At 38.6% G+C, this 14430-nt stretch overlaps 1 long non-coding RNA gene across 4 annotated transcripts in view; it reads right to left on the bottom strand.

Annotated features, from left to right (window-relative positions):
* LOC108405150 (uncharacterized) overlaps positions 1-14355 on the bottom strand; it is a 56102-nt gene extending 41747 nt beyond the window's left edge. For 2 of the 4 annotated variants that reach the window (XR_012126495.1, XR_012126494.1), the window contains exons 1-5: positions 12212-14355; positions 11631-11740; positions 10855-10912; positions 8790-8937; positions 4435-4520 (exon numbers count right to left, since the gene is read on the bottom strand). This is a non-coding gene — a long non-coding RNA (uncharacterized lncRNA). The remainder of the gene's footprint in view (positions 1-4434; positions 4521-8789; positions 8938-10854; positions 10913-11630; positions 11741-12211) is intronic. The other 2 variants (XR_012126496.1, XR_012126497.1) reach the window with 2 other exon arrangements.
* Between the last annotated feature and the right edge of the window lie 75 nt (positions 14356-14430).

The raw sequence follows: 14430 nt of genomic DNA on the forward strand, positions 1-14430 counted from the left end.
AAAGTGCTTTTTAAAGATTCTGACACCCCCTTCACTAATCCATTCCTTGTGGTAAAGCTAAACTGAGAGTGTTCTGGAATATATCAAAGGACATATGAGGGATGCATAAGTAGACTGTATGATAAATCTAATCTTTATCCCTACTTAAACCAAATTCTTTCTGTCTTTTCAGTGCTATTTGGGATTAGCCAGCTCAGTACATCGTTAGAACTACAGCTGGCTGCCCAAGCAAACACACTGACTGCCAAATCTCTGGCGAGGGCAATCTTATCAATTAATTTAGCTTATTCTAAAAATTTCATTTCCATTTTTTCCTTGGTAAAGCACCCTGAAATCATTCCTACAAATATTTCCCATATTTTCATGACATATGTATCAAATTCCTATAATTCTTGTGGATGCAACACTTAAGGTTCCCTACTCTGATCCTATATTTTGCCTTCTGAGACATGTTAAGTCTGAATTCTAGTTACCAAATAAGCAATTGTGAGATGGGGTATGGAACAACTTCTTGGTTTTCCTTCTCAATGAGTCAGGGTTTCCTCAAGCAATGATTGCCTAACAGGTAGCATTTTAGACCAGTATTTCTCAAGCCAGAGGCAATTTCCTCCCTGCCTAACTTAGGGGAATATTTGGCAATATCTGGAAACATTTTTGATTGCCATGACTCAGGGATGGGATGTCACTGACACCTGGTGGGTAGAAGCCAAGGATGCTGCTGAAGCTCTAACGATGCACACAGCAGCGCCTCCAAGACAAAAACTACCCAGTCCAAAATGTTAATGGTATCATGGTTGAGAATTCTGTTTTAGATAAATGTAGGAGTCTGGGGTTTTCTAAGCCTTGATTTCTCTCATATATCAGTATTCCATTTGTCAAGACCCTATTCTTCCCTAACCTAGCTGAGCCTAACATTCATATAAAATACCTGGCAAACAGCAGAGGAAACTATAAACAAAACAAAAAGACAACCTAATGAATGGTAAAATATATTTGTTAATGATATCTGATAAGGGACTAATATCTAAAATATATAAGGAACTCTTACAACTCAACACCACAACACCCCAAATAATCCAATTAAAAAACCGAGCAGAGAACCTGAGACACTTTTCCAAAGAAGTTATGCTGATGGCTAACCAACGCATGAAAAGATGCTCAATATCACTAATCATCAGGGAAAGGTAAAACCACAATGAGATGTCACCTCACACTAGTCAGAATTGCTAATAGCAACAAAACAAGAAATAACAAGTGTTGGTGAGGATGTGGAGAAAGGGAACTCCGTAACTACTAACAGGAATGTAAATTGGTGCAGCCACTGTGGAAAGCAGTATGGAGGTTTTTCAAAAAACTAAAACTAGAAATACCATATGATCCAGCAATTCTACTTGTGGGAATTTACCCAAAGAAAACAGAATCATTAATTTGAATAGATACATGTGATCCTGTTTATTGTAGTATTATTTACAATAGCCAAGATATGGAAGCAACCAGTGTCCATCAATAGATGAATGGATAAAGAAGAGATGGTACATATATACAAAGGAGTATTACTCAGCCATTAAAGAAGGAAATATTGACATTTGTGACAAAATGGATAGACCTAGAAGGCATTATTCTAAGTGAAATAAATCACTCATGTGGAATCTAAAAACAAAACGAGCAAAACAGAAATAGACACAGAGAGCAGACTGGTGGTTGCGACAGGGAAGGGGAATAGAGGATGGGTGAAATAGGTGAAGGAGTAAATAAGATTAGTGAGAACATCTGATATTTTGATCTGGGTGATGGTTACATGAGTGTATATGCATCTCAAAATTTACTGAGCTGCACACTAAGATTGGTATATTTTATTGTATATACCTTAATTTTAAATAAACAAATAAATAAAATATCTGGCAAAGTATGTGAAATGATGTACTAATATAATTTACCAAACCACAGAATCAATCTCTGAATTAGGTTTTCAGTTACCTCAGCTCTATGACCACAAGCTACAAGAGATTTGTTTTTCAACACTAGCCCATAAAGGCTTTGAGTTTCATTCCACTAAGGCAACACTTTTATGATCTGAGTATGTCACCTGCTTGTTTTAAATCATCCATGCCATGAAAGGCATCCATCACTGCTTAGTCATTTCTATTCCCCTTTAAATTGGTCTATGGCAACAGCTATCTGGTTGCCCAAAGTACACAGTCCTCATTGAGTATACAGTCCTATATAACCATACAAGATAACTTGATTAGCTATTTTGCCATTTCATAGTTTGGAATGCCACTTTACCATCATGGAATTTGAAAGACAGTCTCTGCCTCATGCCTGATCTCTATGTAATAACAATTTCCCTGAGGATGTGTTGGAGCAATCCACTGTCTGGAACCACTAGACAGTAAACTCCACGGAGGCAGGGACCATGTCTATCTTATTAATCATTGTGTTCCCAGCATCTAAGCACATAGTAGGCACCTAGTTAAAATTTTCTGAATGAATTAATAAAGTCAAATGTCATTCCTCTAAGAAACTTTTTAATGATAGTGTTTATTACGTATTTTTCTCTTTCTGTTTTTCCTCCTTGACTGAGTCTCTAGAGACAGAAATCTAATAACAAAGACACCTAGTAACCTAGTAACCAAGGTACAGGAAAGACCTTTCAAACAACTAATAAAATAAAAGCAACATCCTCATTACCATTGTCACAGGAGACATTATGAAATGACTGAGAACTTAAGAACTTTTACGTTCAGCTGCAGAGAAAAGTCAAACTAGAAAAGCTGCAACAGCTTAGGTTGCTAAGTACACGCAAAACTAGTCTGCCATAAGATACCTCCCCCGCCAAGAAAATGCCCTCTTTTAAAATTGCCTGCATTTCTTTTTACATCCTTACATTGAAAGAGTTTTCTTCAAATTTTAATTAGGTGTGAATAGGCATTCTTTTTTAAATATAACAATCATGTCTGAAAATGTTAAGAGGTTGGCTAAATAATCCATGCAGTTATTAAGGCAATTCAAGTCAATGAAGTTACTTTTTTTCTAGTATCAGAAATTCTCCAGGAAGGGTATGTAGGTAGTTTTGGTGCAAAGAGAGCTTTGACAGAAGACAGGATTGGATGGAGTGGGACAACGTGGCAATTAGCATGATTAGCACCAGCCTCTATGAAGTAGAAGAGGAGGTCAGAGAAGTGAAAAGATGCAAAGGACAAAATATATCAGTTACAAATAGGGTCACTTCAAGACTTAAAAATATCTTTGTTCTTGTTTCTGCACTTCTCCCCTTGCTTTCCAGTTAGTACTGTGGGCCACCTGCTTTAAATTAAGGATTACAGGAAGAATTTCGCAAGGAGGCTTCTTTTGAAAATGAACTCTACTACTGCGCTGCTCATTTCTCTTGCAGCCAAAAATTGTGCATACGCAAAGCTCTGGTTGGTATCATTGAGACAACAATTAACTTTCTGCCATTTTGAAGGTCTAGAATTCTCAGAAAAGTCTTGTGATGATTTCATTACCTGAATAAGTTACCTAACATAGGAGTTAAGAATGATTCAATGACTGCATAGGAGCATAAAACTGATTAGCTTTGCTCAAGAGAAAAACAATAGCTGACACAACCACTTTTATTAGTTATTGTATTGCCACTCTATAAAAACTGGGTAGTATTGGGGGGGGAAGAAATTTCCTCTACCCCTTGAGGTTCTTCTACCTGGTCCAAGAATCAAACTGACATGAGACAGATTAAGGAGAAAAAAAGAGGTTTAATTATGTATGTATGGGGAAGCCATAGACAGATTCCAAAGATGGTCAGGGAGAATGAGGTATGCATGTCATCCTGAACCAAGGAGAAGGGAATAGGGGTCTGAGACTTCAAAAGTAATTCACAGGAATATGAAAAGAGTAAATATTTTATAAACAAGTATTTCCTGGGTCACACAGAAGCAATGGGGCACAAGGAGACATTTTAACAGACCTAGCCACATCACTCCCTGCTCACCACACCTGGTTTATATTATAACTGCTATGGTGATAGCTCTCCTCCTGGAGAAGTTCCTCTGTCTAAATTCTTTTTATGCAGTTGGAGAGTGGAAAGTCAAAGTTTCTTTCTGAGTATTTCAAGCCTTGATTGTTTTCAACTCTGAAATAACCTGTATGTCACAATGGCACATCTTGGGGCGGCCTGTTCTTGGTCCCTACAGTAGCTTTTACATTTTTTTTAAATGATATTTTCACTATGCTGAATTACAATCACTTTGTTGAATGCTAAGCATTATTTAATTTATTACTTTTTGAGGAAATTTGTATAAAATCACTCTGTAATTGTATAAAGTTAAAACAAATTATAACACACTGTTTGCCAAGATTTAGAGCATAGCTTATCTTTTTATTTTCCTTTTAATCTATGTATATTTGGTTAATAAAAATAAACACAAAAATAGTTACCTTCTTTCAACAGAAAAGCAGTCCAACTCTCCATCAAGAAGCCAATCTTTACAGGAAAGGTGGGGTGACAGAAAGTCACTTTGTTTCTATTTAAAAATAAATAAATAAAAGTGAAAGGAAAAAGCAATCATTATTTCTTTAATTTCTATATATGGTTTGACTAACTTTTACTAACCCAATCCCCTATGTTCAGTACAGATTAAAAGAAATATTTAGATCATTTTAACTTTTCAGTGGATGTGGATTCTATCAGGAATGAACTTTTAATTTATCTTTAATTGAATCTTGGTGTTTACACTAAAAAAATCACATGGTACTGAGAGGCATGAAAGAAGAGTTGAAGAAATGGAGAGATATGTCCTATTTGTGCAAAATTGACCCTTCAACCATCTGTGCAATGCCAACTTCTGCCAGAAGTTAGCTTCCTTAAGCTGTGAGAATACCTGGAGATCTCTGGTTCTAGTCAACTAGTCAACTAGTATCTTTGGAATTTCTCTTTCAATATGAGTCACCTGTCATCATCTTTCTACATTTCAAACTCTACACATCACTTTCTCTCCAGTTGCCTTTGCCTAAAAATGATCCTTTTCCCACCATTTTCTGTTCTTGGCAAGATACAGCACTTTTTCCCCAGATCACACAAGCTCAAGGGTAAGGTAGGATCACAGTAAATCTCCCAAATCCATGCCTCTGACTCAGTATCTGCCTCTACCTGCATTTCAAGAGCTCCAGTTTCCCTGCTGAACACCTCTGGGTGCCCCAAAGCCTGCCTCATGGGTGCTCTACAAAAAAATCCTCTTGGTAACCTACATGCTTAGTACCATTTTGCTCCTCGAGTGGTGATTTTCCCTGGGATTGCTAATGAACGAAACAGCAGCCATGCTGCCATACCCACTGATGTGCCTACAGCTATGAGGACCCACCAACAGGTACCAGTGCTGACAGAACCTGCAAAGGTCTACCTAGTAGTCCTTACCTTTGACACCCCCAAAGCCTTGTCACTAATGCTGCTGAATTTCTATTCTCAGTGATAAAGCCACTATAATCTGTGTCATTTTTCACTGCAGCTATGATTTTGAGTCTGAGAGCTGAGCTGTAGAACTATACGCACAAGCCTCTACTATATTCCTATTTGCAAACTATGAGGCTGCGCAATTGTCCTTTTATATCAAACATAACCTCCTGAAAAATCTCCCCTAATTTAAATAATTAAGCATGTACTCTGCCTTTTTAGGGAAAACTTAATTCATCTCCAGTTAATAAAGGAAAGCTGTTCTTTTTTGATGAATGCTAGATAATGATATATATGCACCCTTATGTTTATTGCTGGATTCTTTATAATAGAAACGATAAGGAAGTAACCGAAGTGTCCATCAATAGATGGATAAAGAAGATGTGGTACATATGTGCAATGTAGTATTACTCAGCCATAAGAAAAGAAGGACAACATGGATGGACCTAGAGGGTATCATGCTAAGTGAAATAAGCCAGGCAGAGACAAATACCATATGATTTCACTTACGTGTGGAATCTAAAAAAAAACCACCCAAACAAAAAAGAAATAGACTCACAGATATAGACAACAAACTGTCACTTGCTATAGGGAAGGGGGTGAGAAGATGGGTGAAATAGGTGAAGGGGATAAAGAGGTACAAACTGCAAATGGCAAAATAAGTTAGACATAAGAATGGAAGTACAACATAGAAAATACAACCAATAATATTATAATATCTTGTTATGGTATTGGAGTAACTACACTTATTGTGGCAAGCATCTAGTAATGTATATAATTATTGAGTCACTATGTTGTATATATGAAGCTAATATAATATTGTATATCAATTTTATTCCAATAAAACACACACACACACAAGAATGCTAGATAATAATAATAAATGCAGATGAAATTACAAAATCAGAAAATCCCCATTTGGCAAACCCTGCCTCTCAATGAAATAATTGATTCAGGCAATAATCATCACTGGATGTCAGAAAAAATTAGCAAATAAAACAGATACAGCACTTACTGAATTAGTGATGGGTAAATTCTTTCACCCTCCGTATGACTAAAATTTTTTCAGTAAAGTCAGGGCAGGGGTAAAGTCTCCCTTGATTTAAGATGAGGTCTTTCTCATTAGGATTGGTGTTCCCTTGTGTAAATGGAACCCTAGTCATCTAGGCATGCCCAGATATACTGACTTCTGAGGTGAGCACAGCTTAAGCCTGAGCTGCAAACCCTGCTACACTTACAGTCATAATTTCTGACCTAATGCGCCCCTATTTCTGATGCTTTCAGCTGTTTCCTCTCATCTGCCTTAAGAGTACTCCCTGAAAACAAGTATGAATTTACAATTGCATAGTCACAACAGGGCACAAACCGGAACCATCTGCAGAGCTTTTTCAAAATAAACACACCCTGAGCCTGCCCCTTAGATATTCAATTCCCTAGGTCTTGGAGGCAGGGAAGGGGACCCATGCACATCATTTAGATAGTCCCCAGGTAACTCTGATGTCCCTCTCTGAAAGACAAGTGCTGCTCTGAAACTTAATATTATAACTAAAGTGAATATTTAGGCTTTTATCTGAAGAGTCTATATACCTCCTAAGAGGGATGGGGACTGATTTAGAAATCAAAAAGATAAAGGTCAAATTAGGAAACTAAAGTTCAAATTGTTGGCATGGTAGTTATTATTGCTGCCTATTGATGTCTAATTCTCCACTCTTTCCAAAACCCAAAACACCACACTTCCCCTGCTTGTGTGAAGTTAAAGCTGGCCGTGTTACTGGCTTTGGCAAGTGAAATATAAGCAGCAGTAGCATGTGTCACTTCCAAGCATAAGTCTTCAAGAGACGGTACACAAGTCGCCACATCCCTTTTTCGTGCCTTGGTGATGGTGGAAGTATGGGGCAAGATGGGTATTAGCTGAGATCCCTGAGTTACTGTGATAAAAGGCCTCTGTCATCCCAGGGAGGACATGAAATGGGAGGAAGAAATCAACTTTTTTGTGAGAAATCATTGATATATGAAAGTTACTCATTTATGCAGCATAATCTATTCAACTCTGACAATAAACTGGTAAATCTTTTTTTTTCACAGTCTAAGCAATTTAAGGAGCGTAAGTTCCATCTTCATCAATGACTAAAAATTTACAGAGACAGTCTTGAATAGAGGGAAATGAGGGAGCTTTAGGGTCAAAAAGACCTAAGTTTAAATCCGTGGCATCACTTGTTTGTTGTAATAATAAAAATAGTATGTATTGACTGTATAATATACAATTACTTTAAATAACCACTAACATTTATGAAGTACATACTATGTACCAGGTACTGTGCTGAGCACTTTACATGGATTAGTTCTCTTTTCCATTTTACAGACAATAAAAATAAAGTTTAAGGAAGTTAGAGAATTTTCCCAAAGTCACAGAGCTAGACTAAATGATGGCACAAGGATTCTAATACAGGCCATAGGGCTGCTACTTATACTGCCTCCCAGGACTTGGTCCCCTCGAATACCAGTTTTCAATTTAGAATGGGGTGGAGAGCTACCGCCAGGGGTTTTATGAGGACTAAAGGAGATAATTGGATAAACAATTAATATGATTCCTGGCATACAGTAGGTATTTAAGACATGGTAGTTATTATTTTTTAGCAGCTAATATGTCACTCACTTGCCTCTTCAATAAACTTAGTATGAAAAAAGGTAGCAATGAATGAAAACCTGTCATGACCACGGGGATTCAGCACTGTAAAAAGTAGGTAACACAGGTACAGTAATCAAACTTATATTACCATGCTTTCATTAGTTAATGGCCAATATTGAAATGATCATGTTAAGTTATTAAAGAAGGTTTTTAAAATAAAGATACAGGGTACAAACAAATAGCACCCATAAAATTCCTAAATGGTACAGTAACTGCATCCAGTAGCCCCAAGGCCATTATGTCTGAAGGCCCAATAAAAAAGATTTCAAGGATACAGATGTTTTATGCTGTTTTTCACCAATGTTATACTGGGATTGATTCCTTTCAATAACCTTATGTTCAAATATTGATAAACTCGGTAAGGCAATGTGACTACATATTCCATGTGAAACCATTTGTTCTGGGTCTTTTGTTTAACTTCCTCTGTTTTGTTCCCTTATGTAAGAACGTAAGAGTACAAGTACAGATTTTCTACATAGACAATCATATCTTCTGCAAACAAGGACAGTTTTGCTTTCTCCCTTCCCAATCTGTATTGCTTCCATTTATTGTTATTGTATTAGTTAAGACTTCAGTCTGATGCTGGAATGGAGTAGTGAGGAGAGTCATCCTTGTCTTGTTCCTGATTTAGTGGGAAAACGTCAAGCTTTTTACCATTAAGTATGATGTTCTCTGTAGGGTGTTTTGTTTTCATGTTCTTTATCATGTTGGGGAGGTTCTCCTCTTTTCCTTTTCCTCGCTTGCTGAGAGTTCATCCACATGATGAATGATTATTGGATTTTGTCAAATGCTTTTTCTGCATCTATTGATATAATCATATTTCTTCATTAGCCTGATGATGCAATGGATTACATTAACTCATTTTCAAATGTTGAACCATATTATGCCATTCTTTTTACACCTTACTGGATCTGATTTACTAACACTGTGTTGAGAACTTTTGCACCTATGTTCATGAGAGATACCAGTCTGTAGTTTCCTTTTTGTAGTGTAAGCCTCCACTGAGACTCCTTTGTTTTAGAAATCTTGGTTGATTTTGACAACTGATCATTTGAGCCACTTGCCTTTTCTCTTGCCGTGCTTTAAGTTCCCACTGCTGTTTTAAATTCACCAATAGAGAGTGAGGCCTGGACACCCTAGGTCCCCACCCTCAACCCCAATAAAAGCAGAACCCCTGCCCCAGGCACTCTCCCTCTACCTGTTACCTCACTGTGTAGACCCAAGTGTGCTGTGCAATTTCCAGGTCTTCCAATTAATAAATCTCTGTTTTTTTCAAAGTTTCCTAATGGTTGTTGCTGAAGGGCATCTTGCAGTCATGGTAAGAACCACCAGGGCTGGTCCAACCACAAAACTGGTTACTGATAAGCTGAGACCTACACGAAACAATTTTCTTGTAATGTCTTCGATTTTGGCATTAAAGTATGAGTTTGACCTCATAGAATGAGTTAAGAAGTATTTCTTCTGCTTCTATCTTCTTGAAGAGATTGTAAGGAATTGGTATAACTTCTTTCTCAAGTGTTAAGTAGAATTCACCACTGAACCCATCTGGGTCTGGTGCTTTCTGTGTTAGAAGGTTATTAATTATTGATTCAATTTCTTCAACAGATATAGGCCTATTCAGATTTTCTATTACATGATCTTTTGATAAGATGGGTCCATTCCATCCCTCTTGTTAAGATCTTTTGGTGGCTTCACAATTATGTTCTCAGATGAACATATGCCTTTTAGCCTATGGTCATCTCTTATCACTCCCACTCCCCGAATATCTTACCTCTTGTATTTTCCCCAAAATATCAAACTCTGTCATTCTCCTAGGCATGTACAAGGGCTTTTCTGTATTTCTAAAGCATCCTTTTCTAACTTGTATTTATCTTACTAAGCTCAGCTTTCTGTAGAAGCCCTTCCTGCCATGTCTCCAGGCAGGTGAGCTGCCTCATTCCTTGCACATTAGAAAAACAAAAATTGGTCTTTAAAATACGAGAAGAAATACAAACTTTTAAATGATTATTTAAAATTTTCAATGTGGTTCAAGATGTGCAATGACAAAAACTGTAAAATATTCACCTGGTTGTGTATTATGTCCTTTATAAATTTGATATCTAAGACAGACACATTTGACACAGCATATCAACAATGATACATATACTGAACAACAAACAAGTACTCATTTAGGTGTATGCTTAGATGTGTTACTTCCTCAGAAGTATTTGTATGTATATGAAATGTGTGAATCTTTTTGTTTCTTTTTCTTTTCTGAATGATTAAGAGCTTAAACTCTGGAGTCACATAGACTCAGGGCAAACACCACTTATAATCTGTGAGATCTTGGGCAAGTTGTTAAACCCTGTCTATTTCCTCATGGGATAAAAATAAACAGTAATTGGTAGTGATGGTAAATGATGGTAATATTACTTTAATTATTTAAAAGTAATGTCAATATAGAGGCCTCTCTTTCCTTCCACAAGTGTTGGAAAAATATTTTTTACCAAGAATCCTTAGCACCCTGTGAATAATAAGCCTGTTGAATAGAGAAGCCCTTCTCCAATATTGTTCGCTTTTATTCATTTTTATAACTTTGAAAAAAGTAGAGAATATGGTGGACACTAGATGGAGCAACATTCCAAGTAGAATAATCCTTCCTAACAAAACACTTCCAGTATTTATAAAAACAAATCATGCATAGAGAAATAATCACTCATAATTACAGAACACAGCTTACCTGGACACATTTTACAGGGAAATATAAATGGCTCTGAATATCTCAGAGATGTGGATATCTTGGAAAAAAGAGGCAAGACATAGATTTAAATAAATCATAGTCATATGGGGTATAGGCTGAACTGTTCCCCCCAAATCCCTATGTTGAAGTCCTAATCCTTGATACCTCATAAAGTGACTGTATTTGGAGCTGGGATCTTTAAGGAGGTAAATAAGTTAAAATGAGGCTATTAGGGTGAACCCTAATCCAATATGACTGGTATCCTTATAAGAAGAGGAAATTTGGACACAGACACGGATGGAGAGAAGACAAAGTGAGACACAGGAAGAAGACATTCACCTACAAGTTAAGAAGAGAGGCCTGGAACAGATCTTTCCCTCAGGCCCTTCACAAGAAACCAACTTTGTGAACCTTGACTTTGGACTTCTCACCTCCAGAATTATAAGAAAAATAAACCTCTGTTGTTTAAGCCACCTAGTCTGTGGCACTTTGTTAGGTCAGCTTTAGCAAGCTAATATATATGGAAAGGAAGACTAGAATGTAAGCTTCACGAAGGCAGGAATTTTTGTCTTTTTTGTTTTTTGATATATCTATTCCAAGAACCTAGAACAATCCCTGGCAGATAATAGCGTTCAATAAATATTGGCTGGAGAACTAATAAATAAAGCAGATTAATACAATTCTTCCCATAGATGACTCTATCAAATACCACCAATGTTTCAGTACTGCTTTTTATTTTCGAAAGACCTGAGAACCTGGGTTCCCAGTGCTCTTACCAAGTGCTGAGATGTAACTGGTCTGCCACCACAGCCCAAATATATAAAATCTCTGGTGGATCTCTTGTTATGAATCAATTCCTGGAGTCACTTCCTGAAAAAGAGAAGACCTAAGAAGACAAACATACAGCTGTAATACAATAAATACGAATTAGTCTGCATAGAGAAACTGATAGATCTTGTTGGTCCCATCCTGGGGAAAATGCCACAAACAGATGTAAATTGCTGGTATTGCTGTTCCCTCAAAAATATCTGGTTAGTTGATTTCATGAAAGCCATTGAGAACAGACTGGATGTGCAATTTAAAGGAAAAAAATAAATAAGGGCTTTCCTGTTGTTTCATTAAAGCATTTCTTGTGTGGATACAGGAAAAAGACTAATTAAATTTCCTTCTGAATTATTCAATTATGGATTCATGGTGTATGTCTCTCTTCAAACTGATCTCCATGTCTGAATGTCATCACTATGACCATCAATCAGTTAATTTCGTACCCTGAATATGCTAGGGAAACAGCAAAAACATAATAAAAATAAACATAATAAAACATAAATATGGAGTTTATACTCTGATTTTAACTTACCTGCAACTATCCTTTAAACAGCAGAGGAAAAATTCACCCGACTGTAATAGTTCTGCTGGAGGTGATATGATTATAAGTAATTAATGGAAGAAAATTTAGGATTAGAAATTCCTTCCAAAGAAGAGGATGATACACTTATACAGAATATGCTTGAGAAAGCCTGAATAAGCCAGTTTCCTTGGAAAGTGAAATTCAACATTCTAAAACCAGAATCTGGAAACTCTCATCTATTCTCAAAGTAATTTAAAAATCAAGTCAAAGCTTGTTCTCAGTTTTGGGCCTGGAATTAGTTCCTGAACTGATGCAATCTGAAACCAGAGCCCACAAGTGTTTACCAAAAAGTCTTTGTCCCAAAGGGAGAAGCCTTTCTTCTAATTCTCCATTCCTCTGGGATTGTCTCGAGGCTTGAGCAAAAGTAGCAGGTAGGAGTACAAACATTAAATTATTTTGAAATATTTTCCTCTCCAGCAAAAACGAAAGCTAAATACTTTTTCACTATATGCCATTTGTAATCAACCCTCCTCCACTGAAGGGTTTAATTAGCTGCCTGTACATTTGCTCCTCTTTCCTGGGAACCACAGCATAAACAGGAAGTTCATTCCTCTGGGGCTTATTCGTTGTGAAATAGAGAAAATGAAGCTGTGGACGTTTTCAAGGATGATTTAGAGTAGGAGGATCATTAAATTACCATACTCCCCTCTTTATCTTCTCCAGGAGGCTTATAAACCAAGTGACTGCACAAGCTGTACTTTTTAGTTAGGAATATAAACAGTTCCTTGCCCAGATGTGCCTGGAAGTCAAGAGTTCTGCATCAGACTTTTATCACAGAGCAAAGATGACCAGCCGCTCGCTCTCTTAACATTTGCTACAATTGTGTGTCCTCCAGTTTTTCTCCTGACAGCCACAGGGCTCCAGAGCTAAAATGAGAAAGTCTACCATTTCATAATACCCAAACACCACAAAGTGTTGGCTATTATACAACCAAATAATGAGCACATTAGGAACGAGAAAAAAGTGCTCCTTACAAAGGAGATCTTTGTGGTGATGGAATAGCTCTAGTCTTGATTGCAGTGGTGGTTTTAGGAACCTATGCATGTGACAAAGTGGCATAGAACTAAATAAACACACATCTTGAGCCACTGTCAATTTCCTGGCTTTGACGTAGTTCAGTAAGATGTAAACACTGGGAAAACTGGATGGACGGTATACACATAACCTCTATGTAGTCTTTGCAACTCCCAGTGAATCTATATTTTGAAAGAATGTTTTAAAAGTGCGCCTTCTTGTGTACATCAACATACTTTGAACATTTTGCATGAGGACAAGTCATGGAGAACAGCCTGGTTTCAAATGCGAGGTTTCACCCACAACCCAACAAAAAGCTTGAGGTTGGGAATACCCTTGCATATGCCTTTCCTTCTGCCTGGGAGTCCCTTTCCGACCTCCTGCACTGTGTGTCCCCTCTCCCAGGGCTGGCTCCTTCTCATCTCTGTCACATGTCAATGCCACCTTGTCCCCCTAACTAAAGTAGATTCCCTCTGGCACTGTCTGAAGACCGTTTTCCCTTCATTGCGTTCTTGTCACGTGTAACTTTTGGTTAGTTTACTTGGTTGCCTGCCTCCCCACTAGACTCTAAATTCCGTGAGTGTGGGCACGTGTCTGTCCCTTGCTTGCTCTGTCCCCAACAAGCACGCTGCTTGCAGATGTCAGGTGCACGGGAAGAACTTTGTTAGAATAAACGCACCTCATTGGACTTCACTCCCTTGGGCTGAGGGTGGTTCGCGTTCGCCCTCACACCCATGGCCTCTCGGCTCAGGGCTGCTGTCAGCTCCCTCAGCTCGCCACAGGGAGGCCCCTCGGGCTCCCGACCACCACTCGGACCCCATCCCGCCCAGGGAGGGCGCCATTTTCTTCTGATTCGCCGCCCAGAAGGGCGCCTTTTCCTTGTTCGCACCTTTTCCCGAGGCCGTCCCCTCAGCCCTCCCCCCAGAATCTCCAGCCGCCGCCGCAGGCCCCGAGGCCTCCGCTCCTTCCTTGCGGCTGGGGACCCCAGCCCAGGGCGCGCGCCTCGCCCCACAGGCCACGCCCCTCAGCCCCGGGAGCGAGCGGGACGCGCCCACCACGCCGCGCAGGAGGGGCGGGCAGCCCGGCGGGGGGTGGGGGCGTGTCCTCCTCCGCGTTGTACTTCGATTGGCCGGGCGGCGGAGAGGGGCGGGATT

The sequence above is a fragment of the Manis javanica genome, chromosome 2, assembly GCF_040802235.1.
Source record: "Manis javanica isolate MJ-LG chromosome 2, MJ_LKY, whole genome shotgun sequence".
Lineage (NCBI taxonomy): Eukaryota > Metazoa > Chordata > Mammalia > Pholidota > Manidae > Manis > Manis javanica.